Raw genomic sequence first — 23,198 nt, 5'->3', positions numbered from 1 at the left:
CAGTGGACACCCGCAAAAGGCGTTTGATTTAGGAGCTAGGCGCTTGTAGTCCTTGATTTATAATGGGGAAATACAGCCTGACAAGTCCCACAATACAAAGTTAAAACCAATACTGGTTAGTCATCACCTGAATGGAATGGATAATGTTGGCTTGTGCTTTTGTTTATTAACGGCATTGAAGAATGATTCTATAATATTATAGTTTAACCTCTCCATGAGCACTGCCACGTTTAGCATTTAATTGTATGCCTCTGCCAAGCATCCACGACGAACACCCCCTGCAGGTAGTGTTCACAGAAAGCCCCGCCTCCTTGCAGAAACAGCTGATTCACTGCCCTGGTCGTCTGCATAACAGAAGCAGCCCAACGACTGCTTACAGGCACTCTACAGTTGGTAACTCCACCAAGATATCCGGCGTTACTCGTTACCATAGCGACGATTAGGACGTTTATTTGTATCCTGTCTCCTCCAGCACTAACGTCAGAAAGCGTGCTAGGTGATTGGAGGAGCCAGCGGCTGCAGCAGTGGCTGATGGGTAGAGTGTTGGTTGTAAGCAATTTTGAAGCTGAAGGTTTTCTCCGCTGTCCGGCAGGTGGATGAAAAGGGCCCCAGACCAACCGGCTCATATTGTTGCTTCAGGCCGTGAAGCAAAAAGGGGAGCTGAGAACAGCGGAGGGAGGAAGTTGAGCGGGAAGTAATCGGAGGAGGTGAGGGACAAACCCATACGCGAAAACACATTGTGATGATAGAGAGCAGATTGTAACCTTTCCCCTGACCCTCGTCTAACCTCCTTGCCTTCCCCCGCTCCATTCAAGGAAGTTGCTTACATGGTGACCAAGAGAGGTTTGCCACCCAGTTTTATAATCTAGGGCAGGGTCTGCAACCTTTGGCTCGCCAGATGTTTCGGACTACAGTTCCCATGATATCTGGCTATTGACTATGCTTGTTAGGGATAATGGGAATTGTAGTCCAAAACATCTAGTGAGCCAAAGGCTGCAGACCTCTGATCGAGGGAAACCACCAAGTTGATTTAGGGCAGTCATATATGCATTCAGAACAAACCACCGAAATTACGTGTGGAGTTCTTGCCATAAAGCCCCATCCAATTGTCCCGTTCCTACTGACTGACGTTGAACTCCTTATCGAACGGATGCTGCGATAACCCAACACTGGTCAAGGACATTTTTTCATAATAGGGTAACACAAGTCTGCCCCCCATCACCCAGATCACCAGCGTCTGATGTACTCATTTAGGTTTTGCATATAGTCCTAAATATCCAGGACAACTCATCGTCAATCATTTTATCTAGAAACAGTCTCGAGTCTCAACTAAAGGATGATTAAAGACAGCTTCACAAACTGAAATTGATCCAAGGCCGCCTCCTTCTCTTTAAATTGATCAAAGCAGTCCATCCTTAACAACTTTTTTGAAAACTCTCAAGGCTGACAGAAGATGGATCCCCTCTCCCTCCAAGATTATCTGCAATGACTGCTAGCACCTCAAGGCTGACATTTTGTTTGTGGGAGTAGCCTAAACCGGAATGCGCACCACTCCCAAACTATGCCCTGCAGTTAAGTAACTCCTACCCAACATCAATAAATTCGTCACTCTCCTCTGGTACTTGGCTCCCTTGCATACCTGCCAGGTATTCCTATGTCCTTCGTGACACTGAGCCAGCCCAGACATTTCCTGTTAAGTGCTAGGACTGGTATTTGTGTTCTTCCATTATAATTATGGGCCCAGATGGACCACCATTTGAAGTGAAAATCCAGGACTGGCTCATGGCATCATGCATGGCATGGGCTCCCCACCTGGCAGCAAGGCCCTTGAGAGTTGCTCTGCTTTTCTGTCACCCCTCTGGTCCTCGACTCCCTTGTGAGTCACTCTTCTCTGCTCAGTTTCCCTTCTGGTCTTGAGCAACCTGGTTGATCTCTCTCCTCTGGTCCATGGTTCATATGGCCCATCACTCCTCTGGTCATTGGTTCCCTCACAAGTTGCTCTTCTGGTCCATCACTCCTCTGGTCCTTCGTTCATATGGCCCATCACCACTCTGGTCATTGGCTCACTCATAAATTTCTCCTCTAGTTACTCACTCCTCACATTTTGATGTAATCATAAAATACCTGGGTGGTTACCAAGCATCATTTTTGGCAAAATAACTGTATAATGTTTACAAAGTGTCCACTTGTACTCCCCCAAGTGACCAAGCCAAGTGCTATGGCAGTACTGGCGAAAGGACTCAGTGGTCTGGTTCTTGCCAGAGTTGTCCTGTCAATGTACTGAGCAAGAAGGAAACTCTTTCAGCTCTCTTTAATCAAGCCTTAACATCAAACTTTGCACTCAAAGTGCATGCCAGTGTTTTTTCCAAGCTGTCTTCTGAGAGTTAATGACTTAATTTGAGCTGTAAAGACTACTGGTGTAGTAAAACTGTCTTAACCAGGTCTGCCTTCAGCCAATCGATGTATAAGCACTGTGCATGTCCATCAGTGAAGTCCTGTTAAAAAAAAACATTGGCAAAGCCCAACAGTTTTTGGCTTGTGTATACGTTTTAGGCATTTGCAGCTACTGCTAATAGATGCCCAGGTCATAAAAAGTACTAATGGACATGCTTTTCTGGAATTTCCTTAGTTCTCTTCCCTTTTCTTTTCTTCCTTTAAAGCAAGACTGTCCCGCCTAGTGATTCATAGTCGGTATGCCATTATCATTCCACAGTTGATAAGTACTTTTCTGCGAGACACACCAAGTATAATCTTTATTCCTGTTCCTTTATTTCATAGAAATACGTTCATACGTTCTGTTGAAAAAGTATTTAATTTCTTCAAAACAGCATTTCCTGTTATTTGTATGGCATTGTTTATTTGCGCACACTTGTTATGAAAATGTTGCCCCCCTAAAACCATAAACGAAATGACCTGAACTTGCACACCGTGAATATGCATGCATTTGTATAAAAAAATATGCGCACATTACCTTTTACATGATCTACCAGAAGGTCCATATAATTTGGAGTGGACATTGTAGTGTGAGTTTCCTTAGCAAAGCATACAAAATCTAAAGACCAGACACATGGATAGTAATTTAAGACAAGCATGGAATATAATCATCCTAAACAGTTCTGTCAGTAGGAACTGGGGTAGTTATGTCTGCTATGGTATCAGCCTGAAGCATGTTTAAAAGGAAGGGGTCTCGGCCCATACTGCAGTGCCGAGCCCATGAAACTTTGCAGCAGTGCTCTGCGCCGCCGATAAGCCACAGGTAAGTTAACTCCTAACATGATTGAAATATGAGTTAACTTTCCCGTGGCTTCTTCACTTCACTCGCTGTGGCGCCGAGTCTGATAGTGACATCTGCTGCTAATGAAACTTAGCAGCAGGGGTCCTGGTGCCCCAGCAGGGATGGAATGGAAGAAGGTTGACGGTCTGGGGAAGTTAATTGGAGGTTGTTTGTGCACAATTGCCTCCGGCACCTAACGTGAGCACATCGGAGGCAGCACCAGCACCTGCTGCCTCTACTCGAGCAATCGCGAACAGCCCAAGGCAATGGTGCCCGCCCCAAGGTAAAGGCGCCCCGAGGGCAATTGGAGCCCTCACCAGGGTGGGCGATTGCACCCCCAGGGTGATTGTGCCCCGGGCAGTCGCCCGCTTCGCCCGGGCCAAGAAACAGGCATGCTTATACAGTATAAATTTACAGAGGTCGTTGCTTATCTGCCCAAGGCTTCCACTGAGACTAAGATGGTACACATGCAAAGAAGAACTGAAAGCAGTCAATGCCCACCATCTTAGCCTTGAAATCTTCTGACACAGCCTTGTTGGACCGAGTTCGTATGATGCAGCTTGATTCCTTGGAAAAGCTAGGAAGGTGACCATGTCTAAGTCTTACACTTACGGAGACTAAAACCAAAAAGGGATGGATGGAAAGTGAAGGCATGCGTCCCCAGCCAGCACGATCCTCCCCGCAATGAGAGACAATGAAGGACTCTCCCAAATCGGGAATAAAGCCAAGACAGAGTGCGGGTGAGCTTAAATGGGAGTTTATCAATCAGAATAGGGCATGCAAAGAACTCTGCAAACTCCGAGAGCGCTCTGTCCGACAATAGCAAAGACAGGCGTATATATTTACAAAAAACGTCATAAGAACCTACATACTATAGGGGACACAAGTTCGATGGGATTGGGTGGCGATGACTAACTATAGGTGCTGCTGCGATGCGGTTGGCTTTGGCTGGAAAACGTCACTGGTCAGCCTCGTGGGTTGGGCTGGGCCTGGCAGGTTGGCTGAGTTCATCCGGGCGGTGTCGTTGTGCCCTCGCGGCCAGTGTCAGAGATGAATGTCTTTTCCTGACTTATTTGCCCTAGGCCATGCACACCGCAGTCATTCAGTCATTACAATATTATCTTCTTTAGTAAATCTTCCAATAGGTTATTCTACAGGTTAATGCAACACAGGAGGAATGCACCTTGTGAGGGGTCTGATGGTCATTCGTCAGGGCAAGGTTACCAGTGTCCTGTTGACCGGGGCCATAGGTTGAGGGGCTAAGCTTCAGGGCATGGGACGGGCGGTACATGCCTCCCTGTCTTGTTAGATGTGGTTATAAATGTGCCACTGTGTGTTGCCACAGTGTTGGGTGTCCTGATTGCACAGGGCCATAAGTCTAAGATGATCGGGTGGGTTGTGGGGTTTACGAGGGGGCGCCTTTGGAAGTGTGTGTTCAGGCAGAGGTTTACTGCTGTACTGTAAATAATGCAGGTGGCGGGCCGTAGCCTTGGGTGCTGCAGAGGGGGCTACAAATCTTTGAAGCGGCTCCAGTTTGGTTGGGGGAGGTGGAGCAGCGCGGCGCGGGCCTCTGCTTTCATGTTTGGCAGTCTTTGCAGGGTGGGAGGGGAAATGGCCTTGCACATATTCACAAAGGTATCTTCCTCGTGTGTTGCCGGCTTATAGAGGTGAAAACATCACAATCATTACAACATTTTATAATATTTGTTTGAATCACTTGAAAACATACATTTCACTTTGCTGGAGGTGCCTCGATTATATCCAGTCTGAGCACCTTATTCGTACACTATGTTTTAACAATTACAGTATTTAGTTATATGCATATACATTTGCAGTAAGTGAGGTAGTATTGAGGTTGGAGGAATACATAGAAAATGACCCGCTACCGTATGTGACGGTGGTGGCATATAAGGGGCTTAGACGTACACGCGTGACGAGTGCATTCTCGCACATCCTTTACATGAGCCCTCTGTATGGTTACATTCGTTTTCTTGTGTACTCTAGCAGCATTAGTTCAGTTATGGCGCGGGACCGCGGGGTGTACGGCTTTCAATGATACATATAAAGAATAATCCCCCGGAATGCTTTTATCATTTGCACACCCCTACAGGGGTGTGGGTCCTTCATTGCTGGTGTCATGTAAACATGCGTTCCTTACAATAATTATACAATTTTACAGGTTTCATTAGTAGAAGTAGTTTTATGGAAAGGATACACGTATTAAAAGTAGTTTCTTTGACATTCGTATTTGGGTATTTTCCTGCTTTCATCGGATGACCATTCTACAGATCTTCCCATCACCCGGGCCTCGCTGACCGGGTCACTCTGGGAGCAGTGATACACTGTGGACGGTGAAATGTTACAGTGTTAGTATCTTATGCTAGTTCATGTTCGTCTTGTTCGTGGGAACGGGCTCACAGCGGATCTGCCAGGGTGCTGCGGCGACAGGGATAATTGAAACTCTCCAAGGGTGGGGGCCGCGCTACAGTGCGCTGAGCTCACACCATCTTTGATAGACAAAATGGTTTCTGGGCCTAGCTAAATTCAATACGTGTGGGCAATGTCTTCAGCAGGTGAACCCTCCACCACCTGGGCCCGGGTGGTCTGAGGGGACGCCCAATGAGCCATGGCCCTCACCTGGGGAGGGGATGCAGGCAAGGCGGGTCTTTTGGACCACTCCTCCCCTACAAAAGCTTTGAATCAATCGTAACCAGTGGCACTATTCTGGGTTAGGGATGCACCAAAAATGGCTTTGAGCAAGTATTCGGCCAAATTCTGGCTGAAAAATGGCAGTTTGGCTCCAGCAGAAAACTTCTCATTTTAAAGCAATGCAACAATTTAGCCAACTATGGAGTGCATATTGCATAAGAGAATGGAAGTATACAATGGCTGAACACGTTCCTGATTAAATATAACTCTAAGGGGCATACATTTGTGCATTGGAGAGGGGTGGTGAGGATGGGGGAAGATGTGAGTATGGTTTGTTCCTATGGGTAATGCAATGGAGAAATTTGAATTCATAACAGCTAATCAGTAGGGCAGAGGTGGTCAGTTATCTCGGACAAGGTGACATGCTCTCCTCACCTAGGAGGCCACTGGGGAAGTTCATGTGGGGAAATCTCTGCAGTTACCCTGTGAACCAGCATGCAAGAGGGAGCATAGAGATGGTAACCTGAGGGCTCTTTATGGAACATAGTCAGACAGCTATGTTTTGTTAGTGAAATCAGTAGGAGGGGAAGGATGTTTGGGATCCGGATGTTTTTAACAGTGGGCTGCCTCTTTCAGGTCAATAGGCACTGGGAAGAGTCGGTTACATGACAGGCTGCGCAAGATGCGGCTGACATTTCCCAACCTATATTGGCCTCCTGGGAGAGCTTGCTTATTGGGAAATCTCTCGGATTATATTATCATCCAGTTTGCCCCAACAGGAAATATTTGAGAGTACTTATCTGCTGCTGTTTTGCAATGGAGAGTTTAAGCGTGTGAGACATATAAAAGTCACAGTGCCTTGCATCCTCTAGTGTGGTGGGAAGAAGTTGGGATAAGTGGACATGGATTGAGATTTGGTGGAACATAGTGACTGCTAAACCGGCAGGTGCTTTCTTGGAGCTTGTAGGGCTTAGGCAGATTCAGTTACACGTCATTCCTTTTCTCTGTGTGATTACCCCCTCCTGCTCACTGGGAGAGTACTTTCACATTTGTGTTGTATGGTGGTGAGAGCCCACTCTTTTTACAAATATAAGGGCGGTAGTGTGCACTGACCTGAGACATGCCCTGTAAGAGCAGGCGTAAACGTTATACATTTCTGTGTGAGCTCTCAGAAAGGTTTGACATTCATAAGATACTTTGCAATTCGTAAGGGATTGCAATGTGTGCGATTCTCAATGACGGCTGAATATTGCAGTATCATTTTTGTAGCTTACCGCTTTGAGTAGCAATGATTTTGCGTTTGCAATGCCCTTTCATATATGGTCTCTGCTTATTTGTTAATCTTTTTTTCTGAATTGTGCCAATTAAATAAGGATTAGATGTTGAGTAAAATAAAGAGACATAAGTTAAATGTGGGAACACATTTAAAATACTTCTTTCATTGTTTAGAAATAAAGTGTATATTTCAAGTTTCTCACACAGTTTATTGAATAAAACCACTATTCGGCCTCAGATTCGGGTGACTACTTGACCAACTATTTGGTATTAGTCTAAAAATCTATTCCAGTAAACCCATGTTCTGGTCAGCCTTCCATTCCACCACAGTTAAATCGATCTTAGTCCTACAGCCAATGTGAGCAGTCTCGTCCAAACTGCTAGACCATAAGGTGAAAACATGATTTGGGATACCTGTGTTTCTGTTCAGAATCCACATGGCCAAAAACATTCAGTGTGGCCTGGTCTGCTTCTGCAGGCTGCAACATTAGGGCAAGGAAGACCTGCTAAGAACCATGATGGTGGTAATGTTCTGATTACTTACTGGTAATCTTTAATACGCTTGTCCTACTCTTCCTCATCACAGTACTTACCTCTGAGGCTGCACCTCCATTCCAGGAACCCCTTTTTACTTTATTTTCTTTGGAGGTATAATCCCTCCCACTTACCCATAAGTCCCCAGTTAACAATTTCCCAAGCTGAAGCATGCCCCCCACACCACCGTAGGGAGGGAGTCGAGGGTCATCAGTACTATGACGCAGAAGAGTAGGAGTAGGATTAATGAAGATTGCCAGTAAGTAATCAGAACATTAGCTCCACGTCCCTCTTCTTTGTCCCAGTACTTTACTTTGAGGTATAGTCTAGTTTATCATGTCCCTCCCCATATGGCTACTTTCATTCATTGCGTGTAGCTTTCAAATTGGGACACTTGTGATTTTCTCCATCTCCAGGGCAAGCAGCCTTTAAGTTACCACCGTAGCCCATTTTCTTCAATGTATGTTTTCGCCCTCACTTTTGTTATTTCCGTAATAAATTGCGAGAAACCAAACCTCAGTGCATTTGTTTGGTCCTTCGCTTGCTCAGCACACATGCAGACATTATCTTGTACGTCTTCTAGTCTGGTCTCCATGAACATTCCACACATCGTTTGTGATTGACAGTGAGAGCGAAGTTCTGTGTGCCACACGCGTGTTAGATGTAATTTTGCTCCTTAATGACTAGAAGAGAAGTTAGCCGTGCTCGGTCCGCTGTATTGAGGTTAAACTAGCCTAGGGCATCCAGCGCTTGAAATAGTTCCCTGGCACTCTCCTATTGCTTTGCTTTTGCTGCTCTGAAGCAGAATTCTTCTAGCAGCATCTAGATCATTCTTCCATCACTGCGTCTTTCTATTGCTCCCCCTGCAGCCCAGAGCCAGAGCGCACAAAATGTACTAGCCCACGCGCATTGGCGAGAAGATTGTATGAAGAGCAAGTACCATTTGCATTGCTTTACCTTGCTGTGAAGTATGGGGATGCTTGAAACTTTTTTGCCATAAACAAACTGTTTGCAGTAAATGATAGACATTTCATACTGCATGGCTGGCAGTATTGCAACATATTTGAAGTGTGCTTTTAGTGACGTGCACCATTTTACAGAAGGCACTGGACATATTTTGAAAACTGTCACCTTGGGGGGTGGGGGAGTTAATTTCTCTTAGGACGAGTATGTAAACCAAAGAGCTCCCCTTGCAGGTCTAGTGGGATTTGTAAGAATTTGCGGGCCTGAGATCAGACATTCACCTAGCATCCCTTGGGAAGATTCCTTGGGAAAATACCTTGCTGAAAAAAATAGTTTTCTCTGGTTGACACATTTCCTTTAGGTGCAAATATTGGAACCACCAATAAATGATTTTCTTAAGTGTACATTACACAAAACACCTAATTCATACATGGTTTAATAGACACAATTGTTGACTAGACATAAGAATGTGGATCAATAATAAAGTACAAATTACAGGATGAATAGTACCTTAACTTGCACTGTAGTCATGGCACTGTCACATTTGAGCCATGATTAGCTGCTAACAGAAACATGAAACAAGTACGTACTACAAAGTGTGGTATGAAAGTGAGTTTGCCTGGTGCATAATCCTCGACTACATAGGGGGTTTGTCAGCACAATTTATTTTTTCTCCCCTTCCATTTCCTGGGGCCAGTGGCCATTTGGTATCCACCTACTACCTTGTATGTAAGTGGGGACTTGGGGTCATATGGGACTTGCTTATAGGGTTGCATGCAAAATGCCACACATTTTCCCCTCTCTCCCTCCAACAAAGACATGTCTGTGCCCTCTGATGCTCCCACTTCTGGCTGTTAGGGGACTGGCATACAATCCCCACAGGCTCAAGCCTCTGTCATGATGCACTTGGTGGGTGTCATCACTTCTCCCCAGGAAGGAACTGTCGGGGTAGTTTTCCCGGGGGCCGGTAGGGCCGTCCGTGAACCTCCGGGGTTGGGGAGGCCCCAACTCCTCCCGCGTCTCAACAGAGTATGAGGCGCACACAAGAGCAAAGAGTTACTGCTGTTTATTACGCAAAACAGGCAGGGACGGGCTCACAGGCCGTAGGCATCCGAGAGACCTCTCGTTCTTGGTGGGCTCACAGGACCCCTCTCTAGCTGTATGACGCGGTTACGTATGTCACCTGAGAGAACTAGCTCCCAAACCTAACGCCACCTTGGATTGGCTCTCCAAGTGGTGCGGTTAGTATAGGCACATATAGGAAGGATAGTTAGTGGTGGAGAAAGGGTCAGGTGGTACGCTTGGGCCGTCCCTAATAATCGCTACAAGTGAATTGTTACAAGGGGACGATTAGTGATTGGTTAAACTATAATGGCGTCAGTGGTGTGCCCCTCGTATTCTGATTGGTTCACTCGCGAGCCCCCAAGCCTGGGACCATCGTTGTTCCCAGCTCGTGGTGTACCTGGTGCTGGTAACAACATATGAATATGTGTCAGTGGCAGACAATGGACAGGTCTGACTATTGGCTGGTGTGCATGTCTTTCCCAGACATGTGTTGCAGTCTGTGTCCCAGACGTGAGACCCCAGCGCTTCTCTGGTCCCTGGCTTGGCATCGCATCGGGTCTGCATGTTCACATGTTGCGGGACCGTGGCTGGAGCAGAATTATGAGCATTTGATTTGTATTTTGGCTCTGAGGAGCGCCTAGCAGTGGCAGGTGTAACCTTGGCGCGGGGAGCGCAGCATGTAGATTGCAACACTGCGGCCTTGGATGGGGGCTCTTGTCGGGGCCTCGTTCTGCACGATCAGCACCTTGCAGCCTTGTCTGAGCTGCTTCGGCCTGGGCACTCTGGTTTTGTGGCCTACCACAGCCTGGCTTATGGGTGGCGGTACATCGTCCATAATATAGGGGTCGCGAGGGGCGACGGAGATTCATATGCATTAGTCCATATGCAGTGGTTGCGTCTTCAGGGTTTTAGTGGCAAGGAAGCGTCTGCAAGCATGTACACAAGCTCTTCTGGCATCTTGCGTTTCTGTGGTGCTGTGGGTGGCCTATGTGAAACATAACAACGATGAATGTATGGGTGTACGTGGTCCTCTATGTCATAGCACTGAGTATGTTCTTCGTGTGGGTTGGTGTGTAGGTGTCCAATGTGCATGGTGGCACGTGTGTTCTTGTCTGTTGGCTATGTTGTCATGGCATCTCTAACAATGGCGGTATTTTGTGGTTACTGTCTAATCGAGTTGATCCATATGGTCAATGACAGTTCCACCTGAGGTTCACGCATGTGGTTTCATTAACTGGCAGGCTCCCTGGCTGTGTGGGGCATGGCCACAGTGGATCTTGACGTCTGGTGCGGCAGTGAGCGGGTCGAATTCCTCTCGCGGGGGGTGTGTGGGTCGTGACGTCCTGGGCCATGGTCTGGATGAGAATCGGGGGGAAGGCATGCCCCCATTTTCCCTCTTCAGTCCCCCCCTCTGGTCGACTTGTCGACCACACAACTATCCACTCTCTTGTCTCCGCGTACTTGCCATACCTTCGTTATTCCTGCGAAGTGTCCGTACTGATTCATGTGATCTTCAAATGACGAGTACATATAAACACACCTGCCACCGGGTTTGCAATAAACCCACTTTCCAACGTAGCTTTTTGGGTTTCTTAGGTTCTCGACCTTTACCGATGGTCGGTACACGTCTGCTTCTACTATCTGCTGGCGCAACCGTTCATGTTCCTTAATAATGATGTCTGTGCGTTTGTCATCTTCAGCAGGCATTAGGACATGCATACCTATCATCTCTTCAGCAGTACGCCTTGAGCTTTTCTTCCATACCTTTATCCCCATCACAAAAGCCATTCCTAAAATTATGCATCCTGCCATAACCTTAAGACCATCTGAGAGCCAAGATGGCATCCAGGACCAGATGTAAGAGAACAAGCTGCCGTCTTTCTTCACTCCCTTTGCTTCTTCTTCCATCTTGGCGTGCATCTTGGCCAGCTGTGACACTGCCTCGGATAGCGCGCCGTTGACCTCGTAGTTGGCAGGGATAAACGTGCAACAAGGGCTTCCAATTTTTGCGGAAACGCCACGTACCATTGCTGTTAGGAGGTCCAGCACATATCTGTTCTGTAGGGCCACCATCCTGATCGCCCTTAGTTCTTCCTTTATTGCATTGAATCTGTTAACCGTTGAATTTATTAATTTATTGTCATCATTAGTTCCCATCTAGTGATCTGAAGGCACTTCTCATTTGCATATGCCTGCACCCCTGGATGTATGATGGATGAAAAGAACATAGCTGCCCTGCTAAATAGTCTGTGCTGGTGGGATGTTGCTTAGGGCAGTTTCTGACTTTCCCCACAGGTAGTTCCCTGTCAGTGGTTCTCCTTGTCTTTTTACTCTTGATAGATGGGTAGCGTCGTTCAGTTTTTTTCCTCCTCGCAACTTCAGTGACCTTTTCTTTCTTTTATTCCCTTCATCCATCTTAGGGAAGCTTTCCATGTTAACGTGTTTCTGTGGTACTACCAGTGATGGTACATTGATGTGTACCATTGTGCACACTCCATTCCACAAAGTTGGCAGGCTGAGGTATGCCTTCGACCCACAGGCCCAATAGTGATCCATCAGAATTGCTGTTCCTGCTCCCCCCTCAGGAATCTTTATTGTTCTCTTGCAACCTTCATTTACTCCATCTACTTCTCCATCATGCTGGTAACACAGTGTGGGTGCAGTGAGTGGAAGTATTGTTAGGGGTTCCTCCTTTTTATCTAACCATGTCACCAGTGCTGCACTCTTTGTCCATTCCTTGTAGCATTTGTTGTTTTCTACTTGCACCGTCATCACCAGAGACTTTGCCAAAGTCAATATTTTGCTCCCCACAACTCCGTCCACCCATCCATCCTTGGTGTATACCTTGCCATATATTAATATCAGTGGCCTTTACCAGCATCCTGGTTCTCCAGAAACTTCTTTTGCGTACCACTCGCATGGTAGGTAATTCAGTGTAACTTCTTCTGTCTCTCCTTTGTTGGGTCCCTCTGTTATGTAATTAAGCCCTTCGGTCAGTTGCCACAATTCGTCATACATTGGTAGTGTTTTAATGAAGTTATCTTCATAGGGGTACATTGGTCTTGATTTCCATCCTAGTGTTGCTCTTTTCCCTTGGAATCGCCCCCGTGTTTGGAACAATGCTAGGTACAACAAGCATTCAGCAGTTGTTGCAGGTACTTCACTTGCCACAAACGTTCTTGAGGCACTCATGGCGTATGGGATCACATAGCAGTTGTCCTTAGGCATATCCTTACCAATTTTGGACATGTGCTTGTACCACATGTTGTTAGAAACGTGTGCTGATTCTGTAAGATATGTGTACACCCCATGTACCTCAATAGAAACACTGCGCTTATCCCTCTTTATGTTGGGCCCCGTACTACTTGTACCACCTGACACCATACTCGTTGCAGCCATGGTAGGGGGAGTTGTTAGTAGAGGGAGATGCCATCACGTAAACAGCATAGTAGGCCTGCCAGCCAGCGGCAGTAATCAGACCAGTGGTAAAGAATATCCCTAACATTTTTATTACAGTTGCTAATACCACTGGCATATCTCTCTTACCTTTGCTGCGGTCCTGCAGCTCCTTTACTTTAGATCATGTAGGTGCCGTCTTAAAATCTCTCAAAATATGCGTTATTTTGTTAATATATTTTAGTCAAGCTCTGCTTATCAAATAAGCTGTTCCCATGCTTTCCTTACCGTCCTATCTCTTAGGGTGGGTAGTGCCGCGTGGAGATGTGGAAATGATTGAGCTATTATCATAAGGAACGTGTTATAATATACACGTATTCTTCTCCTTCTCAAGTATTTTGGCCTTTTTATAATGTATGCAAACTGGTGTGATAGTGCTTCTGGGGTGTTATCATCCATGGGTAGCAATTACTCCTGGGCAATGACGTATATTCCTTATCTTTCTTATATCTATATGGTAGCAAATACGCAATACCTGCATGTGCGAGACAAAAAAAGAAGAAAACATGCACGTGTTTACACAGTGTGGTGTATTTTGCAAGTTGCTTGATAATGTTTTTCGTTAGTTGGAGGTGGTAGGAGTTGATTTTTAGCTAGCTCATATGCTTTTGTTTGGGATCTCGTGATCATAGGGTGGGCTATGGGTGATTGGTCGGTTCTGTCCTTTTGGGTATCTAGTGTCTGCACTTTTCCGTTGTTGTCGTTGCTGAAGCTTTGGCCCCTTCACTGAGGTGAGGGTGGGTCTGTGCTTTGTAGGGCTTGATGTCGTGGATATGTGTCCACACGTCTCTTCCCCTCCGTTTCACCACCCTAGGTGCTATTTTGTCCACCAAGTACGGACCTATAAATCGGGGGTTGTTCCAACTTCTGCTGAGGTTTCGTAGGAGAACCTTGCCTCCTTTCACTGTCCACTGTGCTGGTTGTTCTTGTTCCTCATTGGTTGCTTCTCCTTGCTGATTGTTTTTCAACCCGCCCTGTGCCCGTTCGATCTGTTGAGAGATAAAAGCCGCACTAGTAACCAAGGAAGAGACATACTCGTGCATTTCTTTACCAAAAACAGTACTTGTGGCATAGCAGTCAGTTGTGGCCCTTGATGGTGGTGTGAGTGCGAGGTGCATTTGACGTCCGGTCACCACCTTGTGGGGTGTGAGGTGGTGGTCCGACCCTGGCCTATTTCTCAACTCAAATAAGGCCAAAGGGAGGCAGTATAGCCAACTCTTTTTTGTTGTTTGTTGGATCTTTGCTATTTCTTCTTTTAGTAGGCCGTTGAGGCGTTCGCAGATGCCATTTGCTTGTAGGTGATATGCGCATGCAAACTTATGTTTTATTCCCAAGAGAGTGGTTACGTGCTGGAACAGTTGATTGGCAAAGTGTGGGCCATTGTCTGACCATAATACTTCGCATACCCCTTACCTCGGGAAGACCTCCCTCACCAGAAATTTGGCTGCTCTGAACGCATCTGCATGAGAGCAGAGACCAGCCTTGATCCACCTTGAAAATGCGCATACTACTACAATCATGTATCTGTAGACTTGACATACATTGATCATGTCAACGTAGTCAATGTGTAAGTGCAGGAAGGATCCTGCAGGCCGGGGTATTGTTCCTTTGATCACTTGCAGTGTGTGACCGGCCGTACATTTCTGGCATGTGAGGCAGTTGCTAATGAAATTTGCAACATGTGAGTTTAGCTTGGGACATAACCATGATTCTTTTATTCGTGCAGCAATTACTTCTTTCCCTGTATGTGAGGGGCAGTATAATTGGGTCATGGTTGTTTTCAATAGTGCCAGGGGCATCACAACCTTTCCGGTATTATTATGTCGCCATAATGCATCTGTGGGGGACATGGTGCATCCTCTTTTAAGCCATAGTTCATTTTCGTCCATTGGTGCTGCTGCCTGTAATTTCATGATCTGTGCCTCTGGGATGTGTGTGTACCCATCCTTCATCAGCATCTGTCTAACCCCACCCTTATCTTTTTGTTTTTCTGGGAGGGCCCATGTCTCACCAAAATAAGCAGCATGTTTCGCATGTGCATCTGCTGTTTTGTTACCTCTTGATATTGGGTCATCCCCATTAGTGTGGGCCTAACATTTTACCAATGCTACCTCTAATTGAAGTAATTACCCGGAGGTTCAGCCAGTAGGAGAGCATGTTGTACCGGGTTACCGTCTGCTCTTCGGAATCCCCTTCTTTGCCATTTTATTAGTCCTCAGTGTATTGTTGATGTAAAATATGCACTGTCAGAATATATCGTTACTCTTTTCTCGTTGCTTGCTTCTAAGGCTAAGATGAGTGCTACTAGCTGCGCTGCTTGTGCTGAATAATGTTGTGGTAATTGTACACACTTCACTGGAACGTAGGACCAGTCTTCCCTCAAATGTACTACTGCTGCTACTGTTCTTCTTATCCCATTGCTTTGGTCATTTGTTGACGACCCATCTATGTACATTATCTCTCCCCCCCTCCAGGGCATTTTCTTCCACCTTCCTGGTGCTTGAGTACATTTCAATAGTTTGTGTGCAGTCATGTGCATACTCCATCTTCCACCACTTCTGCTATGAATCGAACTGGGTTAACATTACTGCATCTCACTATTTTGAGCTCCGGTCTGGACAGAGTTATCTCGTAACCTGTAGCTCTTTGTGTGGTCAGTCTGGATTTTGGCTTATTTAGTAATGCAAAGACAGCGTGCTCCACGTACAGTGTTGTGGGGCATCCCATTGTTATTGAGGAGAATTTTTCTACCGCAAATGCTGCTGCGGCTAGGCTCTGTTCGCATGGGAAATGGCCCATCATTACAGGATCTAAATGGCCACTGAAAAATGACACTGGCTTATGTCCCATGCTTGTTTTTTTATGTCAGTACTGCTTTCATCACTGCAGTATCACAATGTGAAAATATGTAAAATAGTTCTTCATAGTTGGGGGTAGCTAGTACTGGTGCAGTTGTGATGGCGTGTTTTAACTCATTGAATGCCTCTGTCATCTCCCTTGTCCATCCCAACTTCTTTTCTCCCCTCTGTGCTTCTCTAAGAGCCTCAAGCAGTGGTCCTATGTATGCGCTGTAGTCAAAGACCCATGCCCTGCAGTAGTTGTAAAGGCCAAAAACTGCTGCAATTCTCTTATTGTCTGCGGCTGTTGTGTGTTCGTTATTGCCTGTGCCCTTTGTGGTGCAATGTTCCTTCCTTTTTGTGAAATAATATGCCCAATATAGAGCACCTGTTCTTGACAGTACTGTAGCTTCCCCTTGTCAACCTTGTATCCTTTCTCAGCCAGTACTGTGAGCATCTTTACAGAGTCCCTCTGCACTTCTCCTCGGTGGTGCTGCAGATGTTGATGTCATCTACTTATTGTAGTACCGTGCTTCCCATTTCAATGTGTCCCAGGTCCATTTTGTATTACTCTGTTAAAGATGGACGGTGACTCGCAGTACCCTTGTGGTAGTTTAGTTTGTTTCCACTGTGTGTTGCGTTATGTGAAGCTTGTTAAGTCTTGTGAATCAAGGTGTAGAGGTATTGAGAAGAAGGCGTTCTTGAGGTCGATCATAGTGAAACGTGACGCCTCTTCTGGTATCCCGCACAGTATAGTAGCTAGGTTAGCTGTTATGGGGTATTCTGCCTCTACAATATTGTTGAGGGGCCTCAAATCTTGTATAAAACACCATGACCCTCCTTTTGCCTTGCGCACCGGATACACCGCAGTGTTGCACAGTGATTCTGATGGTACCAGTATCCCTTTATCCATTAGGGCAGTTATTGTTTCATAGATCCCTTCATCAGCTTCTTTGGATAGTGGGTACTGCTTCACCCTAGGTAGTATGGCACCTTTCTTTAGCTTTATTTTTACTCCTCCAATGCTCTTTATGCAGCCTACGTCATATGGACTAGTGGTCCATAAAGAGGCGGGTACTGCAGATAAATCTTCCTCGTAAAAGGGTACCTGGGTAGTGGCTGGTGCTTCTAAGCTTCTAGTGCCATTGCTATTTTTTGTGCTACTTCCTTGTATGTCACTCTTAGCCGAAATGTAGACGTTCATTTGGAACACCATTTCCCATCTCCTGCTTCGTCTGAGAACAGTTCCTCATCTGATACCTGTGGTAGCCTGCATCCTTCTGCCAGTGCTATTACTGCTCTCCATGCTTTCCCCTCCCCATCCTGTGCGTGAACTGCAATGTAGTCTGTGGTTGCCACAATGCTTTCTATGTCCACTGATATTATAGCCCTTTCTCCTTCACTTGTCGGTGTTTCTTGTCTGAAAAGGTAAGCTGTCGGTCTCCTGCACACCTTGCCCTCAATTCCCGGTAGCCATGCTAGTGCCATGTCCGTCCCATATTGGAAGAGGTCCCCATCCACGGGCTCTGCCCTCGCTACTGTTTTGCCACAGTACGCCTGAAGTATGTGTCGTGCTGTGAGCATGTTGATTCCTGGTGTGGAGCACACTATTCCCTTATCAGTAAATTATATAGTCATGTTCAACCTGCTCATTATATCTCTCCCTAGTATGTTTACTGCCAATTGCTTTGAGTATAGCAGTGGTAGACAGGTTGTGATCTCCAAAAGATAAGGAGATGTCATCAGTGAAAGGAACCAGTCCTCGAGCCCCACAGAATCCTTCAGTGTGCATAGCTTCGCCTGACAAGTTGAACTTCTCTTACTATACTGGACCTAGTGGCCCCTGTGTGAACTAGGAAGGAACATTTCTTGTCATCTATCGGCACCTTTTATGCGTGGTTCCTCCGCAGGGATAGGTGTTACCGATAGGATGGGACACATCAAAGACGTCTGTGGGCTGTCCTATTGTGGATACAGTGACTGTCCACTCCCTGTGTAAGGGTTGTGACCCAGTATTGTCACCCTCCCCAGTTACGTCTGTTGTATTGACGTGTCTGCGGGTAGTCATTTGTTGTCTTGTATTTGTGTGAGCTGTTGTACTGCCTGGACGTGTTGTTGTTGTGCCGTTGCATTTTGGTGTGGTTGCTGCTGTGATTGTGTGTATGTTTATAGTGGTTTCTGAGGCGGTGGTGGTCGTGCTTGTATTAGTGTTTCTGTCCCCGCTGCAGCTGTTGTTGTTGGTACAATTGTCCCCTATTGTAAACCTGTTGCCCTTGCTCTCCCTAACCTGCTTGTGTCAGTTTTACTCTGCATGTGCGTGATATGTGCCCTATCATGGCGCATGTCCAGCACGTTGGTGGTTCCTGGGCTTGCCATGGGTATCCCCCAGTACTGTCGTAGTATCCCTGCTGACCGTATTGGTTCGGTCCTCGGAACCCTCCCCCTTGCAGTGGTGCTGCTTGCCCGAATCCCCTCCCTCTCATGTATCCGCCCCTCCCCCTGTAGTTGTTAGTGTAAGCGTTTCCCATTTGAGTGTATCCACCTCCCATTTGTGTTGGGTATTGTGCTGTGTATGGTGGGGGTGGTGGCATTTGCTGTGTCGTCATTTGTGCTTGCTGTTTGTTGTTGTGTAGTGTCTTGTGTCGATGTGGCCGGTATGGGGCCTGTGATCAGTGCACCTTCCATGGCATATTTGGCCAGTTTCTTTTGGACCAGTTTTGCTTCCTCTGCCTTTCTATCTTCCTCCTTCTGTTTCATCTTTTCTTGCCATAGCCTACAATGATGCACTATTGTGAGCATCTCGGGGCATGCCTTAGCTTCCATCCCTACTCATTTCTTTAATTGTCTCTGTACTGGCGCTGGAAAACCCTGAATCAATGTATTGTAAATAATTGCCAGTATTTTGTCCCACGGTTCCCGCGTTTCGAGGCGCCACTCGTCCTGAATTTCCTGGAAGTAATCAACAGGCACTTCATTCTCACGCATTGTGCGTGACTTTATTGCTACTATGTCTGAAGTGTCTGGGTATTGCACCCTCCGCGCCTGCCACAGTGTGTGTCTGCAATTTGCAAATGGCGCCCCATCATGCGATGTGTCACTTATAGTTACTCCTGGGAATCCCGCCCTCTTCCAAATGTCATCTGCTGCATCACCCAGTATTGAAATGAGTAACCCCTTTACATCAACCACCGCTAATTTCTGCATTGCAGTTTGTTTTTCCATTTCATATATCCATTTCCCGGCCCCCCTGCTCAACAATGGGAGTCTGCATTTGATGTTTTCCTTGTCTGCATGTTTCCATGGGACATATTGTGGCCTTGTTCCCCCTCTCTCTAGTAATGGCATTAGAGTGTACTCCTTTACTTCCCCTGGTGTACGTCTGTGTGGGGATGTGCGAGTGTATTTGCTGTCTTCTTCCATGCCAGAAAGTTGTTCAATAAAATCAGTAAGGTGTTTTGTTACTCTATCACCTCCTATGCTCTTATTCCTTCTCTGCTGACCCCGTGACCCTCCCTGTGTGTATTAGCTAGCTCTTCCATTCTGCGTCCTGGGAGGTCTCTAAGTCTGTTAACATATAGTGTGTGTTGCGCTGGCGGCGTCAGGGGCCATGGCGTTCTCCCTTTCAGTTGCCTTTCCTTTTCTTCCCCTGCGTTTTCTTCTTCCCGCATCTCACATTCCCACGATGACCCGCAGTCTGTGCGTGTTATGTATAATTTGCTTAAACCCTCCCAGCTTCCATAACTTCGTCCTCCACCTGATCCCCCTTCTTCCTCACTTCAGAACCTATCTGAAAATGTCAATCCTGGGCCTATGCACTTTCCTTTTACTCGAACTGTCTCTGTCTGTGTACTCACCTTTCATCTCCGTTCCTCCCTCCTGCGGTGTTGTCACTACTTCCTTATTGCTATATGTGTATGTCTTGGCCATGCATTCCTTGCGCACCTCTCCTTGCGCTGTACTCTTTTGCTTGCCTGCTTCACCACCTAATTCCGTTCGTACTTTGCAAAGCTCATTCATTATTGCGTCACTTACCTGCTTTAGCATCTATCCTCTCTTCTTCCTCCTTGTTGACCCATATTCAGCCCTCCTTTACCAGTATACTTTCTAAAACCTTCCCCTCTTCATATTTTTGAGTGCTTTCTGATATGATCCTCTTCCTCCACAGTCCCATTTCTGTCATTTTCTTCTCGCTTCTTTTCTCCTAACCTCCCGCTGTTCCATGCGTTCCACCCTTTCTGTGATCACCCTTATATAGTCTTCTTCTCGTTTCCTCTGTTCTTCCTCTTGCCCTTTTAACCCTACCTGGTCCCCCTTGCTTCCCTTCCTCCTCTCCCTCTCTTCCCGCTCAAACTGTTCAATCAGTGCGCTCCGTGCTTCCCTCAGTTCTGCTAATCTTACCTCTAGCATCTCCCCTTCCTTCAGTGTCAGTCTCCCTTCCTCCTCTCTACTTACCTCGCACCCCTTCTGTGTGTACTCTGTCTCTTCTTGCCTTCTTTACCACTTCTTCCTCCTCCCCAGTTAATGGCCCTCAAAGCTCCAGTAGCACCTGTGCTGCTATCCATTCGCCTGGTCCTATACTCGCTAAGTCTAGCTGCACCCTTTTTTCACCTCCGGTGCTTACCTGTGTTTGTTTCGTATCCGCTGCACTCCTTGCGCTCACCCCCTTTTGGTAACTGTCTGCTGGCGTGTAGGGTGGTGGGCTGTATGCAGGGTTGGAATATCCCTCGGCTGCTGTTAGTTGTGCTCATGTTGCTTCCCTCCACTCTCTCATCGGATACAGCCCCTCTGTTTCTTTCTTTAGTTCTTTATTTATGGGTGTCAATTCCTCACTTTCCTTCTTCACCTCTGCGACTCCGAACAATCCTTCTGATTCTTCCTCACTCTCCTGAGCACTGGGTGTTTTCCCGGGCGTGCTGCACCCGCCCTCTCCACTCACCTTTTCCTCCTTTACTCCCTGCATTGTGAACATCCCTGTTACCCCTGGTGCATACCCCTGGAACATTTTCCAGAGGTCGAAAACTTCTAGGTGGCTCGCCAACTTCTTCCCCTTGTATGTGCAAATACGCAAGTAGTGAGTGTTGGGTGGTCATGTCAAAACTGCCGTTGGGTGGCCATGGTATCCTTATTTTGTTATCTGACCCTTTTGTCCATTCGATGCTGTGCTTTACTATTTTATCTCTGTGCGGTGCTAGTGTTGCACAGATATGTTGGAGTGGTGTTGTTACAGTGCTGGCCCTATACCCTACCCCTATCCCATAATAGGCAGTCATCTTTAAAGCTTTACTTTTTCAGTACCACCGTTACCTGGCCCCGTAAGCTGGGGTCTTCCGATTTTCTGCTGCAATGAAAACATTTTATTACAATGCTTTTGTGCTGGGCATCATCGTCCTCGTTATTCCTACAGCAGTGTCACCTTCTTTTATGCTTCTCCTTCCGGAGCTAGGGCCCCCTTCGACCCATGGCATACCAGCCCCCTGCGGCTGCGTGCCCCGCGCGGCGTGCTTCCGAGTTGCCCCACCTTTACTGTGCCGCTGCTACTTTGCACACCTGCAACGTACTTCTAACTCTTCCTCCTTTTCCTCTGTCCTCACTGTCTGCACAGTGTACACTCTTCTGATGCCTCTCCCACCCCCGTAGTCGAGCGTGTGCCGGCGTTCTCCAGGCGCGGCAACCTCTCCCCTTCACCCCTCCCTTACCGCGTATCCCTGCCCCGATCCCCCGACTTCTCTTGGAGGAAGAAGACCGCAGTATCCTATACAAGCCCTATGGGTGACGTCACCAACTACTACAAAGGGTCCCCGGTACATACAATTACAAGGGATGAATGCGCGCCATATTTGACAAACTTGTTCACCGTTATCCCCACAGCTGTCTTCCCACCACACCTGGAGTGGAGTATCCGTCAATTACTTTGTTATTATAATCGGACTGCGCACGCTGCGTCGCCTCGCGTGTGGTACGTCCCCTCTCTAGGGGAGCTTAACCAGCCAATTATCTTCCGCACTGAGAAACAATCTAGCTGCCTCCTGCGGGAATACGCCATCTATTCAGTGTTATAACACTCAATCAATAGGAATCTCCACCTATTCATTGATCTACAACACCAACTCATAGGAATGCCACACCCCCTTATACAGGTGTCCGCGATCTCGACCAATCAGCATGATCCGCTAGTCACACGTGGGAGCTTGAAGCCCCACCCAGCCAACTCTGTAACACTAGAGGGGACGGCCCTCGTGCCAGTCACTGTTACACCTTACACACCATTCGCCACTTGATGGCCAAAATATTTTCTTAACACCCTGTAAGAGCCACCCGCCACCCTTTTTACAATTGCTCCCACACAACATTGTATTGCTGGTTGTGTGTGCCATATTCACATCGAGTTCTCGCCTGCCGGTGCCGCTCGACCGCAGGCACCCCTCCCAATCAGCTCGCCGCCTCCCCTCGTCTGGACACTCACCAACCGCAGGCGGGATACTTCTCAACTCGGCTCCCGACGGCCAAACTCTGGATTCCGCTGTCAGTTCGTCTCGCAGTTCCGCAATGGTCCTGTAGTCCTCTAAAGGGGGCAACGGCAGAGGGGGCTGCGTTGTCGGGCCACCTTTGACACAAGCGGCCTCGCTGTGATCTCACCCAGTCTCAGCAGTGCCTCCAACTTGTCGGGGTAGTTTTCCCGGGGGCCGGCAGGGCCGTCCGCGGACCTCCGCGGTTGGGGAGGCCCGAACTCCTCCCGCGTCCCAACAGAGTTTGAAGCATACATAAGAGCAAATAGTTACTGCTGTTTATTACACAAAACAGGCAGGGACGGGCTCACAGGCAGTAGGCATCTGAGATACCTCTCGTTCTTGGTGGGCTCGCAGGCCCTTTTTCTAGCTGTATGACGCGGTTACGTATGTCACCTGAGAGAACTAGCCCCCAAACCTAACGCCACCTCGGATTGGCTCTCCGAGTGGTGGGGTTAGTATAGGCACATACAGGAAGGATAGTTAGTGGTGGAGAAAGGGTCAGGTGGTACGCTTGGGCCGTCCCTAATAATCGCTACAAGTGAATTGTTACAAGGGGACGATTAGTGATTGGTTAAACTATAATATAACAAAGTATGACTATGTGTCAGTGGCAGACAATGGACAGGTCTGACTATT

The 23,198-nt window shown here is 47.2% G+C and overlaps 1 protein-coding gene across 1 annotated transcript in view; it reads left to right on the top strand.

Moving 5' to 3' along the window:
- The first annotated feature begins 482 nt into the window (after positions 1-482).
- The window catches only part of CCDC34 (coiled-coil domain containing 34), a 563,579-nt gene continuing 540,863 nt past the window's right edge, over positions 483-23,198 (top strand). Inside the window, exon 1 of the mRNA XM_069623507.1 lies at positions 483-707. The gene's annotated coding sequence lies outside the window, so the exon portion shown is untranslated. The remainder of the gene's footprint in view (positions 708-23,198) is intronic.

Source organism: Ambystoma mexicanum, chromosome 11, assembly GCF_040938575.1.
Source record: "Ambystoma mexicanum isolate Mex_15411 chromosome 11, UKY_AmexF1_1, whole genome shotgun sequence".
Classification (NCBI taxonomy): Eukaryota; Metazoa; Chordata; class Amphibia; order Caudata; family Ambystomatidae; genus Ambystoma; species Ambystoma mexicanum.
Note: the sequence above shows the minus strand (reverse complement) of the source record. Positions and strands in the feature narration are given on the sequence as shown.